Here is a 17,275-nt window from a genome sequence, read left to right as displayed (position 1 = left end):
CTGTTCAAGGTGGTGGAGGCTCTGTAATGATGTGGGGCTTGTGCAGTTGGAGTGATATGGGGACCTTGATACGTCTACGTACGACTCTGACAGTTGACACGTACGTAAGGATGGTGTCTGATCACTTGCATCCATTCATGCCCATTGTGCACTCCGACGGACTTGGGAATTCCAGGAGGATGCAACACCCACACGTCCAGAACTGCTACAGAGTGGCTTCAGGAACACTCTTCTGAGTTTAAACACTTACGCAGGCCACCAAACTCTCCAGACAATATTATTATTAAACATATCTGGAATGTCTTGCAACGTGGTGTTCAGGAGAGATCTCCATCCCTTCGTACTCTTACGGATTTATGGACAGTCCTGCACGATTCATGGTGTCAGTTCCCTCCAGCATGACTTCAGACATTAATCGAATTCTTGACACATCGTGTTGCGGCACTTCTGCGTGCTCGCGGAAGCCCTGCTCGATAATAGGCAATTGCGCAAGTTTCTTTGGCTCTTCAGTTTATAATATTTATTAAATAACACTGCTGTTGTTGGAAAAATATAAATTAGCAAAAAGAATGAGAGCCACTCGATCCAGCGATCCACCGATTACAGAGTTTGATCGCTAACGACATGACCGCCGCCAGCTCGTGTTCACGGTCGCAACGCACTAGTACATCACTGACACAAAACACTTGTCTTGATATTTTCTCGAAATCGCCCAAGTAGCACGCAACATTATGTTGTTCTGTTCTAGTAAAAGTGTACCAAGCCTGAAGTAAATTTTGGCTTCGAACATCATGGTCTCTTCTTGTTAGACAGCTTCAATTTCTTCATCAATTCCTAGATGAAGTTCACAGTACCTGATAGCAGAATGTATGTTTTGTATCCCAGAGAGCAACGTAAGACTAAATCACAGAGAAATCGGCTGAGTGTAGCGGCCAATTGTCATCCTTCCAACATGATTTGCAGCTGCAACTTGTTGACGCCACGTTTACTTCAGACAGACTTGCGTCTGCAAAAAAAAGTGTGCAGGTTCTGACATACCGCTCGGCAGTCACTATTATCTTAGCCCTTTTTTATCGGTTTTGTACCGAGATTTGTTCTACAGCCCTGCATTCGTGTAGCGAAACCGCATGAGCGGCACTCCATACCCGTCACTCGCTATGTCTCACCATGTGCCAACGTGCAGCGCTCACTCACCGAGTGTGTGGTAACAAGCGCGTAGGCTTGTCACACTGCCAGCACACGCAACACGACAAGCATGGGATGTGACATATGACATATCAGATACCGGTACATGGTACTGTCGTATCACATGTGCGACTCGACGCTGGTAGAAGTGAGAATATTAGTAACAATGCACCACATCGATGAGGCTTTCCTGGCTTCATTCAATTTAATTAACATTAATCAATGTATCTGTCAAATACAGTGTTGGGCACATTCTTTTATTGGCGTAGTGGCGTATGGCGGCAACAGAAATGGGAGAGTATTAAAAGAAATCTGTTGTGACGCCGTAGTACAGGGTTTTTCAAAAGGAATGACTTGATTTCAATCTCCATATTTGTTCATACACAATCGCAACATGGATTGCAAAACACACACAAAATCTTAAAACTTTAGCTGTGCTATTACAAATGCTCTATGTGTCCACCAGCAGCAGCACGAACAACATCTCGACAAAGCTACATTCTTCATAAACTATACTCAATATATCTGCTTTTAAAAGAGTTAGTCCAGCTGTTATTCTGTTCTTCACTTCTTCTATCTTACGAAGTAAAGATGAGACGCACACACTTTCCTTCTTATACGCCCGCTAGAAAAAATCGCATGGGGTCTTGTCTGGCGATCTTGGAGGCCAGAAACGCACGGCAGTGTCTTGGGGTCCCGTGCGCCCTATCCAGAATTGAGGTATAGTATTGTTGAGAAGGAAGTGCAAAATGGCTAAGCAGGGATGGCTAGAGGACAAATGTAAGGATGTAGAGGCTTCTCTCAATAGGGGTAAGATAGATACTGCCTACAGGAAAATTAAAGAGACCTTTGGAGATAAGAGAACCACATGTATGAACATCAAGAGCTCAGATGGAAACCCAGTTCTAAGCAAAGAAGGGAAAGCAGAAAGGTGGAAGGAGTATATAGAGGGTCTATACAAGGGCGATGCACTTGAGGACAATATTATGGAAATGGAAGAGGATGTAGATGAAGATGAAATGGGAGATACGATACTGCGTGAAGAGTTTGACAGAGCACTGAAGGATCTGAGTCGAAACAAGGCCCCCGGAGTAGACAACATTCCATTGGAACTACTGACGGCCTTGGGAGAGCCAGTCCTGACAAAACTCTACCATCTGGTGAGCAAGATGTATGAAACAGGCGAAATACCCTCAGACTTCAAGAAGAATATAATAATTCCAATCCCAAAGAAAGCAGGTGTTGACAGACGTGAAAATTATCGAACAATCAGTTTAATTAGCCACAGCTGCAAAGTACTAACACGAATTCTTTACAGACGAATGGAAAAACTAGTAGAAGCTGACCTCGGGGAAGATCAGTTTGGATTCCGTAGAAATACTGGAACACGTGAGGCAATACTGACCTTACGACTTATCTTAGAAGAAAGATTAAGGAAAGGCAAACCTACGTTTCTAGCATTTGTAGACTTAGAGAAAGCTTTTGGCAATGTTGACTGGAATACTCTCTTTCAAATTCTAAAGGTGGCAGGGGTAAAATACAGGGAGCGGAAGGCTATTTACAACTTGTACAGAAACCAGATGCCAGTTATAAGAGTTGAGGGACATGAAAGGGAAGGAGTGGTTGGGAAGGGAGTAAGACAGGGTTGTAGCCTCTCCCCGATGTTATTCAATCTCTATATTGAGCAAGCAGTAAAGGAAACAAAAGAAAAATTTGGAGTAGGTATTAAAATCCATGGAGAAGAAATAAAAACTTTGAGGCTCGCCGATGACATTGTAGTTCTGTCAGAGACAGCAAAGGACTTGAAAGAGCAGTTGAACGGAATGGATGGTGTCTTGAAGGGAGGATATAAGATGAACATCAACAAAAGCAAAACGAGGATAATGGAATGTAGTCGAGTTAAGTCGGGTGATGCTGAGGGTATTAGATTAGGAAATGAGACACTTAAAGTAGTAAAGGAGTTTTGCTATTTGGGGAGCAAAATAACTGATGATGGACGAAGTAGAGAGGATATAAAATGTAGACTGGCAATGGCAAGGAAAGAGTTTCTGAAGAGGAGAAATTTGTTAACATCGAGTATGGATTTAAGTGTCAGGAAGTTATTTCTGAAAGTATTTGTATGGAGTGTAGCCATGTATGGAAGTGAAACATGGACGGTAAATAGTTTGGACAAGAAGAGAATAGAAGCTTTTGAAATGTGGTGCTACAGAAGAATGCTGAAGATTAGATGGGTAGATCACATAACTAATGAGGAAGTATTGAATAGGATTGGGGAGAAGAGAAGTTTGTGGCACAACTTGACCAGAAGAAGGGATCGGTTGGTAGGACATGTTCTGAGGCATCAAGGGATCACCAATTTAGTATTTGAGGGCAGCGTGGAGGGTAAAAATCACAGGGGGAGACCAAGAGATGAATACACTAAGCAGATTCAGAAGGATGTAGGTTGCAGTAGGTACTGGGAGTTAAAAAAGCTTGCACAGGATAGAGTAGCATGGAGAGCTGCATCAAACCAGTCTCAGGACTGAAGACCACAACAACAACAACATTGTTGAGAAACTGACATACATTGTTGTGCAAGTGAGTCATCCTGCAATTGTGGAAAAAGCCATTTCTGCAGCATTTGAAGATAGCTCAACACAAGATAGGGTGCACGGGAACCCGAGACACACTGCCCTGCAGTCCTCGACTCCAAGATCGCCAAACACGAGGGTATGCGATTTTTTCCGCTGGGGGTTTGTGAAGGGAACTGTGCACATAATTTTTGACAAAGTCGAATTAGTAGGTTTTAAATGGCAAAGATATCAGAGAGGATGTGGCACTATGGGCAGGATATTGAAAACAACACTTGAAGAGTCACAAAAACAAAATTCTATAAGCTTATGGCCGTACAGGTTCCAGTTTACCTTTGTGAAACCTGGGTTATGAAGAGAAAAGATTCTAGCGACGTGCAGGCGGCTGAAATGAATTTTTTATAAACAATCAAAGCATGTACTACATTGGACAGGATTCCTAATGATAACATAAGAGAAAACCCGACTATTTTTGCAGTAAATGACAAAATACAAGAAAACAGACAAAATAGGAAGGAACATCTCGAACGAATGAAAGAAACGAGGATTCAAAACATGTCTGATTGCTACCATGCTTCCTAGGCAATGATAAAAAGCTGGTCTACGCTTCGAGCTTGTACCATCACCGTATGTCACGAAACGTGAGCTGACTGGCTGTTTCACGGCCACTCCAACACTGCCTTGTTTGACTGTTTTCTTGAGGCACATATGCAGACTGTTGTTTTTTTTTTCCTTTTTTTCGCGAGCTGTGGAGACAATTCAGTAAATACAACTATGAATGACGATTTTAAACAGATACTTATTGCAGCCGTTTTACCATTAGGGCAGAAAACGCAGTTATACTTAGCCTTCGTTTCATTACATTAATTTAATGAAATAAATACTATTCGTAAAAACTATGCACAGTTCTCAGTAGCTGGAAAGAAGGACAGCCGTATAGCAATGTAACTATTTGCAGCTTACGGTACTACCCGTTCCCAGAACTACAAAAGCGTATTAGTCAAACTTAGACATAAAACCATCTATTCATGTAGTTTTCTAACATCTGTCGCTTTTCATCTCCAAGTAAAGAGGAATTACATACAATGTTACAAATTTTTGTTACTGTCCATCGTCAGCAAAGTCTCATTTTATATTAATTTATTCCTCTAGTTCTATAAACTAAATGCACGTTCTGCTAATTGTAGGATATGTATAACAAATAATTGTTCACCCTCTGGAGTATAAAGTGTGGCCCATTGTAAAACCATTGCGGCTGACTTCCGAGTATACCTGGCGCGCCCAGATAGAAATTAGTATGATTATTTCTGGATATGGATCATTAAAATAACACAAGGAATCGACAGTAGACCTGATCTGATCATAATTAATTTTTTATTTATTTATTCTTTTTTACGCCATTGATGCCACTCTGTAACTCATATTTACTTGTGAATAGAGACAGTGTCACTGTCATTTCAAAAACTTATTTGTATTTGGCTGTGTTTCACTTGCAGTAATGAATGCTCTACATGCTATCTGACTTTTTCGCTACGGGATTTGTAAATCAGATGCACGTGGTTTGCAAATTGCGTCATTTCACAATGATTATTACGGTTTAAAAGGTAAAGGGTATATTAAGAAGCGAAGATGCTACACTATCATTTGTACAAAATCTAATTTTTTAACCACATACTTTTCTTCAAAATCAGTTGAGAACTTGTAATTAAATTTTCCTCGAGACATTTGAGTCTCATCTTGATGTACGATAATGATGTAAGCTGAAGGAAAAGACTTAAAATGTGTACGATCCTCAGGACTTGAGCCCAGGTATCTTGATTTACTAGACAGAAAAGCTAACCGTTACACCACCACAACACTATTGCTGAAAAGCTCTTCACGGAGTACATGAGTCCAAAGGCCTCCCCAACACAACCACCAATTCATATCTTCAGCTTATTTTCTCCTTTTCAGATCGTCACTATTGCCAAGGCTCTCCGGAACTGGAATAGCACCCCAGTGTTGGACGTAAGGGGAAACCAGTACCTCAGATGTAAGTGATTTTTTAGATTCTGTAACTAAATTTTCCTCAAGACAATTTGAGTATCAACTTTATCTACGATCTGAGGAGGGGAAAATAAGCTGAAGATATAAATTGAAGTTTTTTTGGAGGGAGGCCATTGGACTTAAGTAGTCTGTGCAGCAATGTTAACCATAGTGCTGTCTAGTAAGTCAGAAGACCCGGGTTCAAGTCCCGGCCATGGCACATATTTTAATTCATTTCTTGAGCCTCCTTAATTATCGTAGACAATGGTGTAATGGTTAGCATTCATACGTAGTAAGCAAGGCGACGCGGATACAAGGCCTGGGCGTGGCATAAATCTTAGTTCATTTCTTCAGCTTCCATCACTACTGAGAAACGTTACGGAACTAAAAAAAAAAAAATCACGCGAAATGAAAAGTTGGGATTTTCTTTTTTTACGGGCAAAGTAAGGATTTCAGGTAAGTTCACGAAACGACGTGACAACATGAAAATGTGAGGTGTGGATTTTCCCCTTTTCGCTGTCCTGGCCTAGAGAGAAGCGAGGGTGCAACGTAAATACAGCGTACGTGTCACTTGTCAGAATCGTATCTAGACATATCAGGGGTCCCGTATCACACCAACTGCACACGTCCCACACCATTACAGAGCCTCCACCAGCTTGAATAGTCCCTTACTGACATGCAGGGTCCATGGATTCATGAGCTTGTCCCCATCCCCGTACATGTCCATCCACTCGATACAATTTGAAACGAAACTCGTCCGACCAGGCAACGTTTTCGGTCATCAGCAGTCCAATGTCGGTATTGAAGGGCCCTGGCTAGGCGTAAAGCTTTGTGTCATGCAGTCGCAAAGGGTACAAGAGTGCGCCTTCGGCTCCGAAAGCCCACATAGGGGATGTTTCGTTGAATGATTCGCACGCTGACACTTTCTGATGGCCAACCATTGAAATTTTCAGCAGTTTGCGGAAGGATAGCACCTCTGTCAAGTTGAATGATTCTCTTCAGTCGTCGTTGGTCCAGTTCTTGCAGGATATTTTCCCGGCCGCAGCGATGTTGGAGATCTTATGTTTTACGGATTCCTTATACTCACGGTGCACTCGTGAAATGGTTGTATGCAAAAATCCCCACTTCACCGCTGTCTCTAAGCTGGTCGTGGGTTATATTCCAAAAATGAACTGCATAGAGACAGAAGTGATGACACTTTCTGCAAGACTTGACCATCATTTTTCAGGACAAATCTCAGGCACGTACAGTGCAAGCTGTTACTGATTTGTTTGACTCATGGGGCTGCTAAGTGCTATACCAGCTACTGCACTACCCTGACTTAAGCTCTCGTGAGTTCAACTCGATTTCTAACCTGAAGGAAACACTTCACGGCATTCGCTTAAGAACTGCTACAATTGTTCGAACTCTCAACACAAATGGCACTGCTAAGAGTATCCTACGACTTCCACATCGCTGGCAGCGGGTTATGCATAATGCTGGAGACTACTTTGAAGGTCAGTAAAACTTTGAAACACGTATCTATTTTGTACGAGCTGTATATATATATATATATATATATATATATATATATATATATATATATATATATATATATATAGTGACATACAGTTACACTATGAGCGTTCCACATGCTCCTGATGAGCGCGTGAGAATATTGTCAGGGGTAATTCCCTTTGGTCCTCCCCTTGAATTCTAATGACCAAGAGCATTAAATTGGCAGAGCAGTGAGCTCTATAGGAATGTCAACACTGCTGACGAACCCATAAGGAACATGCGTTGCTACGTAATTGGGTGCTAACAAGGTTTGGCAACTGCTTGGGAACTGATGACCAAGAACCCGAAGCCTACTTGCAAGTATGTTGCGTGCTATCTATTAGGAGGACGCTGTAGGAATATGTGGTTTGGATCTTCTTTCTCTCCGCAAACACTGTGAGGGTTCACCCTTCGACTGAGCCGTTGGAGGCGTTTGTTGTACTTCTAATGATTAAATTTCTGACATGCTATGTGTCGTGAAGCTCCTCGATGTTTGTATCCTATTATAACACGGTACTCTTCAGCTTATCGACGAAGTAAGGAAGTACAAAAACGTTCAGGGAAATTAAAGAATACAGAGATACAAGTCAATTAGGAATGAAATAAATTACAAGTTCAGGGAAGCTAAGGCCAAATGGCTGCATGAAAATCGAAAAATAAGAGATTGTTGTAAGGGCAGATTCAGCGTATAAAAAAGTCAAAACATCCTTCGGTGAAATTAAAAGCAAGTATGGTAACATTAAGAGTTCAGTGGAAATTCCTTTTCTAAATGCAGAGGAGAGAGCGGATAGATCGAAAGAATGCAATGAAGGCCCCTTCCAGTGGGAAGACTTGTCTGACAACGTGATAGAAGAAGAAACAGGAGTCGATAGGGAAGAGATAGGGGATCCAGTATTATAATCAGAATTTGATAGAGCTTTGAAAACTTAAGATCAAATAAGGCAGAAGAGATAGACAACATTCCACCGGAATTTCTAACATCATTTTAGGAAGGGACAACAAAAGGACTATTCACGTTGGTGTGTAAAAGGTATGACTCAGTTTCGGAAAAATATCATCCACACTATTTCCAAGACTGCAAGAGCTGACAAGTGTGACAATAATCGCATGATCAGCTTAAAAGCTCATTCATCCAAGTTGCTGACAAGGATAATGTGCAAAAGAATACAGTAGAGAATTGAGGAGGTGTCAAATGTCGATCAGTTTGGCTTTGGGAAAATGAAAGGCACCAGAGAGGCATTTCCGACGTTGCGGTTGATAATGGAAGCGACACCAAAGAAAAATCAAAACACGTTCATAGGATTTGTCGACCTGAAAAAAGCATTCGACAACGTCAAAGGGTGAAAGATGTTCGAAATTTTAAGAAAAGTTGGTGAAAGCTTTAGCGGAAGACAGGTAATACACAATGTGTACAAGAACCAAGGGGGAACAATAAAACTGGAAGACCAAGAACGATGTGCTCGGATTAAAAAGGGCGTAAGATAAGGATGTAGTCTTCAACGCCTGATGTTCAATCTGTACATCGATGAATCAGTGAAGGAAATAAAAGTGGGGCTGAAATTCAGGGTGAAGAGATATCAACGATAAGATTCGCTCACGACACTGATATCCTCAGTGAAAGTGCAGAAAAACTGCAGGATGTGATGAATAGAATGAATAATGTAATGGGCACAGAATATGGATTGAAAGTCGAAGAGAGACCAAAGTAATGAGGAGTAACAGAAATGAGAACAGCGAGGAACATAACATTACAGCTGGTGATCACTAAGTAGAGATGTTAAGGAATCGTGATACCCAGACAGCAAAAGATGCCATGAATCCCATGACGGACGGAGTAAAGTGGACATAAAAAGCAGACTAGCGCTTGCGAAAAAGGTATTCCTGACCAAGCGAGGTCTGATGGTATCAAACATAGGTCTTAACTTGAGGAAGAAACTTCTGAGAATGTACGTTTGGTGCACAGCACTGTGCGGTAGTGAGACATGGACTCTAGGAGAACCAGAACAGAAGAGAATCGAAGTCACTGGGAGTGATGCTACAGGACATTGTTGACAATAAGGTGGACTGATAAGGTAAGGAATGAGGAGGTTATGCGCAGAATCCGAGAGGGAAGCAAGATGTGAAAAACATCGACAAGAAGAAGTGACAGAACGACAGAACATAAGGTATGAAACAATAACTGGCATAGTACTAGAGGTTTCTTCGAGGGTAAAAACTGTAGAGGATGGTAGAGATGAGAATACATGCGGCAAATAATTGAGAAAATAGGTGGCAATTGCTACATTGAAATGAAAAGATGAGCACAGGAGAGGAATTTGTGGCAGGCTGCAGCAGACCAGGCAGAAGACTGACGATAAAAAAATAAATAAAAAAATTGGAATCCTGGGATGAGTTGCTGCGTAGTGGTTGCCTTTGATTTTAGAAGTCCTCGATCATTGCTGTTCCTAGTCCGACGACAACCGCTTCCTGAGCCTGTATATCATATTGGAGCGAGGGAGTTTATCTTTTTTAATAGCTCGATGTGCAGATGCTTGTTTTCCTAGGACATTTGCTCATTTCCAGGTATGTCGGAGCGGCCTTTCATAAATGCTGATCGTATGCAGAACATTCATACAATGTAATCTCTGAGCAGAACGCTGTTCACGTGTGATCGTTGCTTAATTTACTGTTGCTTTTAATATTCCTTGGTTTACTTTAGGATAGAACAAGTCACTTTAGGGTCGTACATAATTCTTTACACACACGCTCTCAAATGCTGGAAAGTACTATATCTGAATCCTACTTAGGCAATATTTGAACTATCTCAGTCTCTTACCTCTGATTATATACAGTGTCTAAATTCGAAGGTGATTTTCGCAGACAATCATTCACGCTGTGAATCTCTTATCAAAAGTACGACATGTTCAGTCACCCATAGAGCGTGTTCGTAATTACCTTTATTGAAAATTTTCGATTCCTACATTTCCATACCATTTCAGAACTTTTCTCCCTTTCGCCAATCTCACACAATGCAGGCCAATTTAGGCGTTGGTAAACGTTAATTCAGTAGCAAAGCGAGCGGCATCGGAAAACAATGCAGGGCAATTTCATTGTCCTTCGTTTTAATGACGCTATTGGGATCCCAATAAAGCTTCCTAATTCTGTTATTAGGTCCGGCAGAATGGCTTGCTGTTTGTCAAAAAAATTCAATACATCAAGCTGTCTCAGAAATAACCCTCACTAAGAAACAATGTACAATAAGCATTCCAGAGATAATTGAACTCGACGAGAGAAGCTTTTAACCGTCGTTTACGAAGCCTTGAAATAGCTCCCAATGAACGATCGCCTCATATGCAATGGCTTCCTCCTCTAATCCTCTGGCCATGGTATACTCATATATATTAATTTCCAGCACGATAAAATGCTTTATACTCGATGCGCGTATTCTCTGTAGTGAAGTCTTTGACAGTATAAAGCTGAGTATATTGCTAAGGGTTTCAGCAATACTCACAGATTATAAATTCTTCGCTTGGTTTTTAAAAAAGCATGTTTATTCGGAAACATATTGGTATGGATAAGATAAGGGTTTTATTAGATGGAGTACGACACGATTTTTTTTTCGGTTATTACATTTCTTCTAGTGTAAAGCTTCTTTCGTGTCGTAATCGAAGGAAAACCTAAGTCCTCACCATTATCAACAACACGAACGCGTTCAACGTCATTTTTGACGTAGTTCTCCTGTGTTGAGTGTATGCAATCCGATCTGAGTAAATCCAATTGAGATTTTCTGGCCGACGTGCTCCCTTCAATTTTGTTATGACGTCATCCAGTTATTATCTAACTGGTGCTCTTCCTTCACTCCTCTTACCCCAGAATCATCTAGTCATCTTCCTAGGTACACATTTTTTAGCTTTTCCTACAAAATTAAACTGTATCGGATGAACTGCTACATTTGCGAGTGAAATTTAATCCTATTGGACTTATGACTATGATGGTCTACAAAACGAGGCATGGAAAGGACCTAGTACCATGGTAAACGTCAGAATCTGGTCATGAGGCGTGCACAGACTGTGAAATCAGTAACGCACTGTCTGCGACGAGTGGAGATCTGGTCGAGCCCTGATACGGTGAACAATCACAAACATTTCTCAATGTACCATTAGCCATTCATCCCAAGGTTATGTTATTTATTTCCCCATTTCTATGTAAAACTTAATTTTCAATGGCAAAAAGTATGAAAGTCCATTTCTCCCTTCTACGACTGCTGTTGTGAATTTGGGCTGCCCCAAACATGCGTGGTAGCAGAAAAATGTTTCTCTTCTCTAGTTCCTTAACAGTGGTCGTTGCAAGCTAGGAGTGTGTTCCCAGACGTCTAGAGGCCTCAGGAGAGAGGCAGTTATACAAGAGTGTCTTCCAAAGTGCCGGGCCACAGTTGGTTCGGTAGAGCAGCGGCCTCGTCAGCTGCGGAAGGCTGGCATGCGCTCGACTTGGAGTTTCGCAAGAGCAACGAAGTGTAAGAGTGGCGGCTGTTATGTCACGAGGCGGCCGTCGACCCGCTGACTCCGACAGTCTCCAGCTCTACACGATGATCACCAAAGTGGTCTCGCCGACCTCAAGGATTTGGGCTCAGACTCTCACTCCCACGTCCATCTGAAGTACTCGCTGGCTCACAGGGGTCGGCTCCCAGCCGGCAGCATCGGTGTCTGCCACAGGAACGGCGCGAGCAGCAGCAGTGGACATCCCTCTCGATGGCGGACGATAGACCGGGGGCTGATGGAGGCCACCGATCCCCAGTAGTGTGGCCTCGGAAATTGGCAGCACAGGTGGCAGTGCAGCGTCCTTCCAGCCGGACTCGTGGTTCCATATAAGATCAAAAACAACTATGCATGCTGAGGGTCGACATCCATAGCCTCCCCTATCTCTGGATAGCAGCAAGTGATACAAGAGCTCAGATTACGCATTGGGAGTCGGCAAACAGTACACAGCAATTCGCCGTTTCTAATCAAGGGTGGAATATTTATGTTGGCGCTTCCGGTGCAATGTGCAGCGATGGGTATGACTATTGCAACATGTCTCCTGTTTTTGCCTCGTTTTCAGTGGCTTGAGACATTCGCAACGTGACCTTTCAGCGGCCCTTTTCTGCTGGTACGACACCTGAATACTTGTTGTTACGTTGTACCAGCCTTCCTTAAGACATTCTGCTCTGCCACCAGTATGACGGTATCTACCGGCCGCGGTGGCCGAGTGGTTCTTGGCTCCTGAGTCCGGAACCGCGCGACTGCTACAGTAGCAGATTCGAATCCTGCCTCGGGCATGCATGTGTGTGATGTCCTTAGGTTAGTTAGGTTTAAGTAGTTCTAAGTTCAAGGGGATGATGACCTCAGATGTTAAGTTCTATAGTGCTCAAAGCCATTTGAACCATTTTCTTGACGGTATCTCTCGACTTCCATGGCGTCATTGTCTTCGCTTGCAGACTTGTGCGCTCGGTCGTTCCCCGCTGCTGCGATAGCTTCCGTGTTTGCCGCAACTAGCACAGCATTTCCCCGTAGCTGACAGTCTGCTGGTCATTGAAACAGGCTTTTCACTTTGAGGCAGCTGCCAAGGCAGAACTGGGACGAATTTTTAGTGTTTTCCAGGAATACTATCCCACGGCGTAATGCTATGATTCTTAAGTAAGTAGTTGTTGTATCAGGGCACGCTATACGGTGTCAGGGCATGCTATACGGTAAGTCAACAAAAGAGACGGCAGTAGCATTAAGAGTGCGATGGTAATTCCACTGCCAAATGCAGAGACGAGCCTGGGTATGTGGAAAGAGTACATTGAGGTCCTTTATGACGGGGGGGGGGGACTTACCTGACGCAGTATAAGAAGAAACAATCCGAATTTAGAAAAACCTTGAATAACTTAAAATCAGGTAAGGCGGAAGGAATAGATAACATACCATCAGAGTTTTTAAAATCATTTGAAGAACTGGCAACAAAACGATTATTCACGTTGGTGTGGAGTGTATGTGACTGGCGATATACCATCTGATTTTCGAAAAAACTTCAACTACACAATTCGTACGATTGCAATAGCCGACAAGTACGAGAATTATCGAACAGCCACCTCAATAGCTCACGCATCCAGACTGCTGACAACAATAATATGCAGAATAATGGACATGAAAATTGAGGACCTGTTTGGCTTTAGAAAAGGTAAAGCCGCCAGAGAGGCAGTTCTGATGTGGTTGATACTGGAAGCAGGACTGAAGGAAAATCATGACACGTTCTAGGATTATTCGGCCTGGAAAACGCGTTTGACATTGAAAATTGGTGAAAGATGTTCGAAGTTCTGATATAAACTAGGGGTAAAGTATAAGCAAAGACGTGTTAAATATAGTATTTACGAGAACCAACAGCGAGTAAATAGGAGTGGAAGACCAAGAAAGAAGTGCGTAGATTAAAAAGGCCATAAGACATGTATGTAGTGTTTCGCCCCTGTTATTCAGTCTGTATGTTAAGAATCCATGACAGAAATAGAAGAAAGGTTCAATAGTGGGATTCAGTTCGAGGCGAAAGGGTATCAATGTTAACATTTCCTGATGAGATTGCTGTTATAAGAGTAAATGAAAAAGAATTACAAGATCTGCTGAATAGAATGAACAGTCTAAGAGCGCAGAATATGGAGTGAGAATAAATCAAATAAAGACGAAAGTAATGAGGAGTTGCAGATATGAGAGCAGCAAGAATCTTAACATCAGAGGTGGGGATTACGAAGTAGATGAAGTTACGGAACTCTGCTACCTAAACAGGAGCTAGGAGTACATAAAAAGCAGAGTAACGCTGGCAACAGGAGCATTCTTGTTCAAGAGAACTCTACAAGTACAAACCGTAGGTCTTAATTTGAGGAAGAAGTTCCTGTGCAAGGGAACTTTACAAGCATAGGTCTTGATTTGAGGAAGAAATTTCTGAGAAAGTACGTTTTGAGCACAGAATTGAAAGGCAGTGAGACATGGACTCTGGGAAAACCGGAACAGAAGAGAGCAGAAGTGTCTGAAATGCTGTGCTACAGAAGAATGTTGAAAATTAGGCATATTGGTAAGGTATGGAATGACAGGGTCTCCACACAATCGGAGAGGAAAGTAATAAATGGAAAACACTGACTAGAAGGAGAGACAGGATGATAGGATATCTGTTAATATTAGAGATAACATCCACGATAACAAAGGGTAAAAACTGTGGAGGAAGACAGGCATTGGGATGCCTACAGCAAATAACTGAGGACATAGATTTCAAGAGCCACTCTGAGATGAAAAAATTGGAAAAAGAGAGGAATTTGTGACGGGACACATCGAACCACTCAGAAGACTTGATGACTCCAAAAATAGTAAGTTACAAAATGGTACGCTTTGATGTGAGACACGTGATGCCCTAAACCTAATAGAATCATATCTAAATAACATCGCTGTGTTCAGGCAGTCTACACTATTTTAAACATATCACTCTATTACTAGTCGCAGGTTTTCGTGAATAGCGACTGCTACATGCGGGAGGCAGTCTTCAGAGAACTGCCTGAGCTAACTGCAGGCACTGAAGTTAACTGAGTGCTGGTGGGGGAACTGTCCGAGCGTTGGTGCGCAACTGAGTTAAGTGTCCGCCGCATGTCGTGTTTTGAGCCGTCGTCGGAAGAATAACCATTGTCTACTAGCTGTAATCATTTATGAACTTCGAGGATAAGAATCTAAAAATGGACTGCAACTGTTGGTTGGTAACATTTAATGTAAAATACACTGCTTGTAGCGATGGTTTACTCTGTAGATATTTCAAAGCTACAGGACGAGAAAAAGAAAAGGAAAAAGTCTTTCAGTAGAAGGCGTGGTAAATGTTCTGCTTGAAATAGATTCCCGTTGTAAATTTAGATTTCAATCTACTATTGCTTGAAACGGGAATTTTCTTGTCACATTCCCTGCTGCCTAGGCCCTTGAATCCAAACACTAAACGAGTGTTGGTACCTGTAAACTCCTTGTGGGCTTGCGTATGTATAGCATACGAAACCTAGATATCCTTGACGGGCCAGTGAAAGAGATGATAGTCTCAAACACCAACAAACGTAGGAATGCAGTTGCCTCATTTTCTAGAATCACGCCACACATGGCAACATCCTTACTTGCCTGAGAAGCAACTATCGCCATTGCCCAAGCACTTGACCGAAGGACATTCTGCTGATAGGGCAGCAGGTGTATGAGCGCTTAACGATCCGTCGACAGCAGATGATGCACAAGGAGGTTGTCGCCTGTGTCCTTCTTGAAGGAAGTATTCCGGAATTTGCATCGAGCAGTTTAGGGAAACATTGGACAATCTAATTGATATCCCACAACTAGAGATATTTTAAGGAAAAGATATGGAAGGTGGACCCATATATTTCGTCGTTTGTTGTATCAAATAATACACTTTATTACTTAACAACAATGTTATCATTACAGTTTAAAAAAAACTTATTAAAACAATCAGAATTCTCACAATCAAAACCTGAACAAGCTCAGTTCATTAAAAACAAATTTTAACTATTATATAATTAAGAGCAGGGCTTGAAATCGGAAGTATGCAGTTCCCCATAATACGAAAATGTCCCAACAATTGCGTTTTGCTGGAACCAGGTTCAATGAACAATTTTATCACTAAAATGAATTACAATGACAACCATTAAATGGAGGAACAACTTCCAAACTTATGTAACCGTTACACAATTGGACAACATTCATCCAAATACATTAAAGATCATAAGTGACACCACTTATTGTAGCTGTTCCACGGCCGCCTAGCAATTTGTAAGGCTTAATCAAAAATCATTGCTTAAACAATAAAACACAGAATTTCTTAAAACAGAAAAACTGGGAATGTATGAAATTCATTTTTAAATGTTGTAGAGAAAGTAGAATCTAAATGTTCATCAGAAGAAGCAAGGCAGTTAATGGAAGAGACCTTACCCACACCATTTGATACAATAGAAATTCTACCCACCTCTCCATCTGAAATTAGAAAGATAATAAACTCTCTCAAGAATAAAAGCTCACATGGAATTGTTGGCATTTCCAGCAGGATAATAAAAGCTCGTTCCCAAGAAATAAGTGGGATTCTTAGCCACATATGTAATATCTCTCTGAAGCAGACTATTTTCCCAGATAGACTGAAGTATGCCATTGTAATACCACTTCATAAAAAAGGGGATACGTCTGATGTCAACAACTACCGCCCAGTTACTCTTCTGACTGCCTTATCCAAAATTCTTGAAAAAGTAATGTATTGTAGAGTAGCTTCACACCTCTGTAAAAATAAAGTTTTAACAAAATGTCAGTTTGGTTTCCAGAAGATTTTTTCAACGGAAAATGCTATATATCCTTTCACTAATGAAATATTAAATGCCCTGAGTAACCAGAAGTCACCCGTTGGGATTTTTTGTGATCTATCAAAGGCTTTTGATTGTGTAAATCATGGAATACTTCTAGATAAGCTCAAGTACTGTGGCATGAATGGGACAGTGCTCAAATGGTTTAAATCATACCTAACTGGAAGAGTGCACGAAGTTGAAATAAACAATTCACATAATATGAAAAAAACTGGTGATTTCTCAAACTGGGGAACAATCAAGAATGGGGTGCCGCAAGGTTCGGTCTTGGGTCCTCTGCTGTTCTTAATATATATTAATGACTTGCCATTCTATATTGACGAAGATGCAAAGCTGGTACTTTTTTCCGAAGATACAAGTATAGCTATCACACCCGACAGACAAGAATTAACTGGTGAAATTGTAAACAATGTTTTTCAGAAAATCATTAAGTGGTTCTCTGCAAATGGGCTCTCATTAAACATTGACAAAACACAGTATATACAGTTCCACACAGTAAATGGAATGACCCCATTAATAAATATAGCCTTCGATCAGAAATCGGTAGCTAAGGCAGAATATTCGAAATTTCTAGGTGTATGTATTGATGATG

This window comes from Schistocerca piceifrons, chromosome 2 (genome assembly GCF_021461385.2).
Source record: "Schistocerca piceifrons isolate TAMUIC-IGC-003096 chromosome 2, iqSchPice1.1, whole genome shotgun sequence".
In the NCBI taxonomy this organism is placed as follows: domain Eukaryota; kingdom Metazoa; phylum Arthropoda; class Insecta; order Orthoptera; family Acrididae; genus Schistocerca; species Schistocerca piceifrons.
This window is presented reverse-complemented; position numbering follows the sequence as displayed.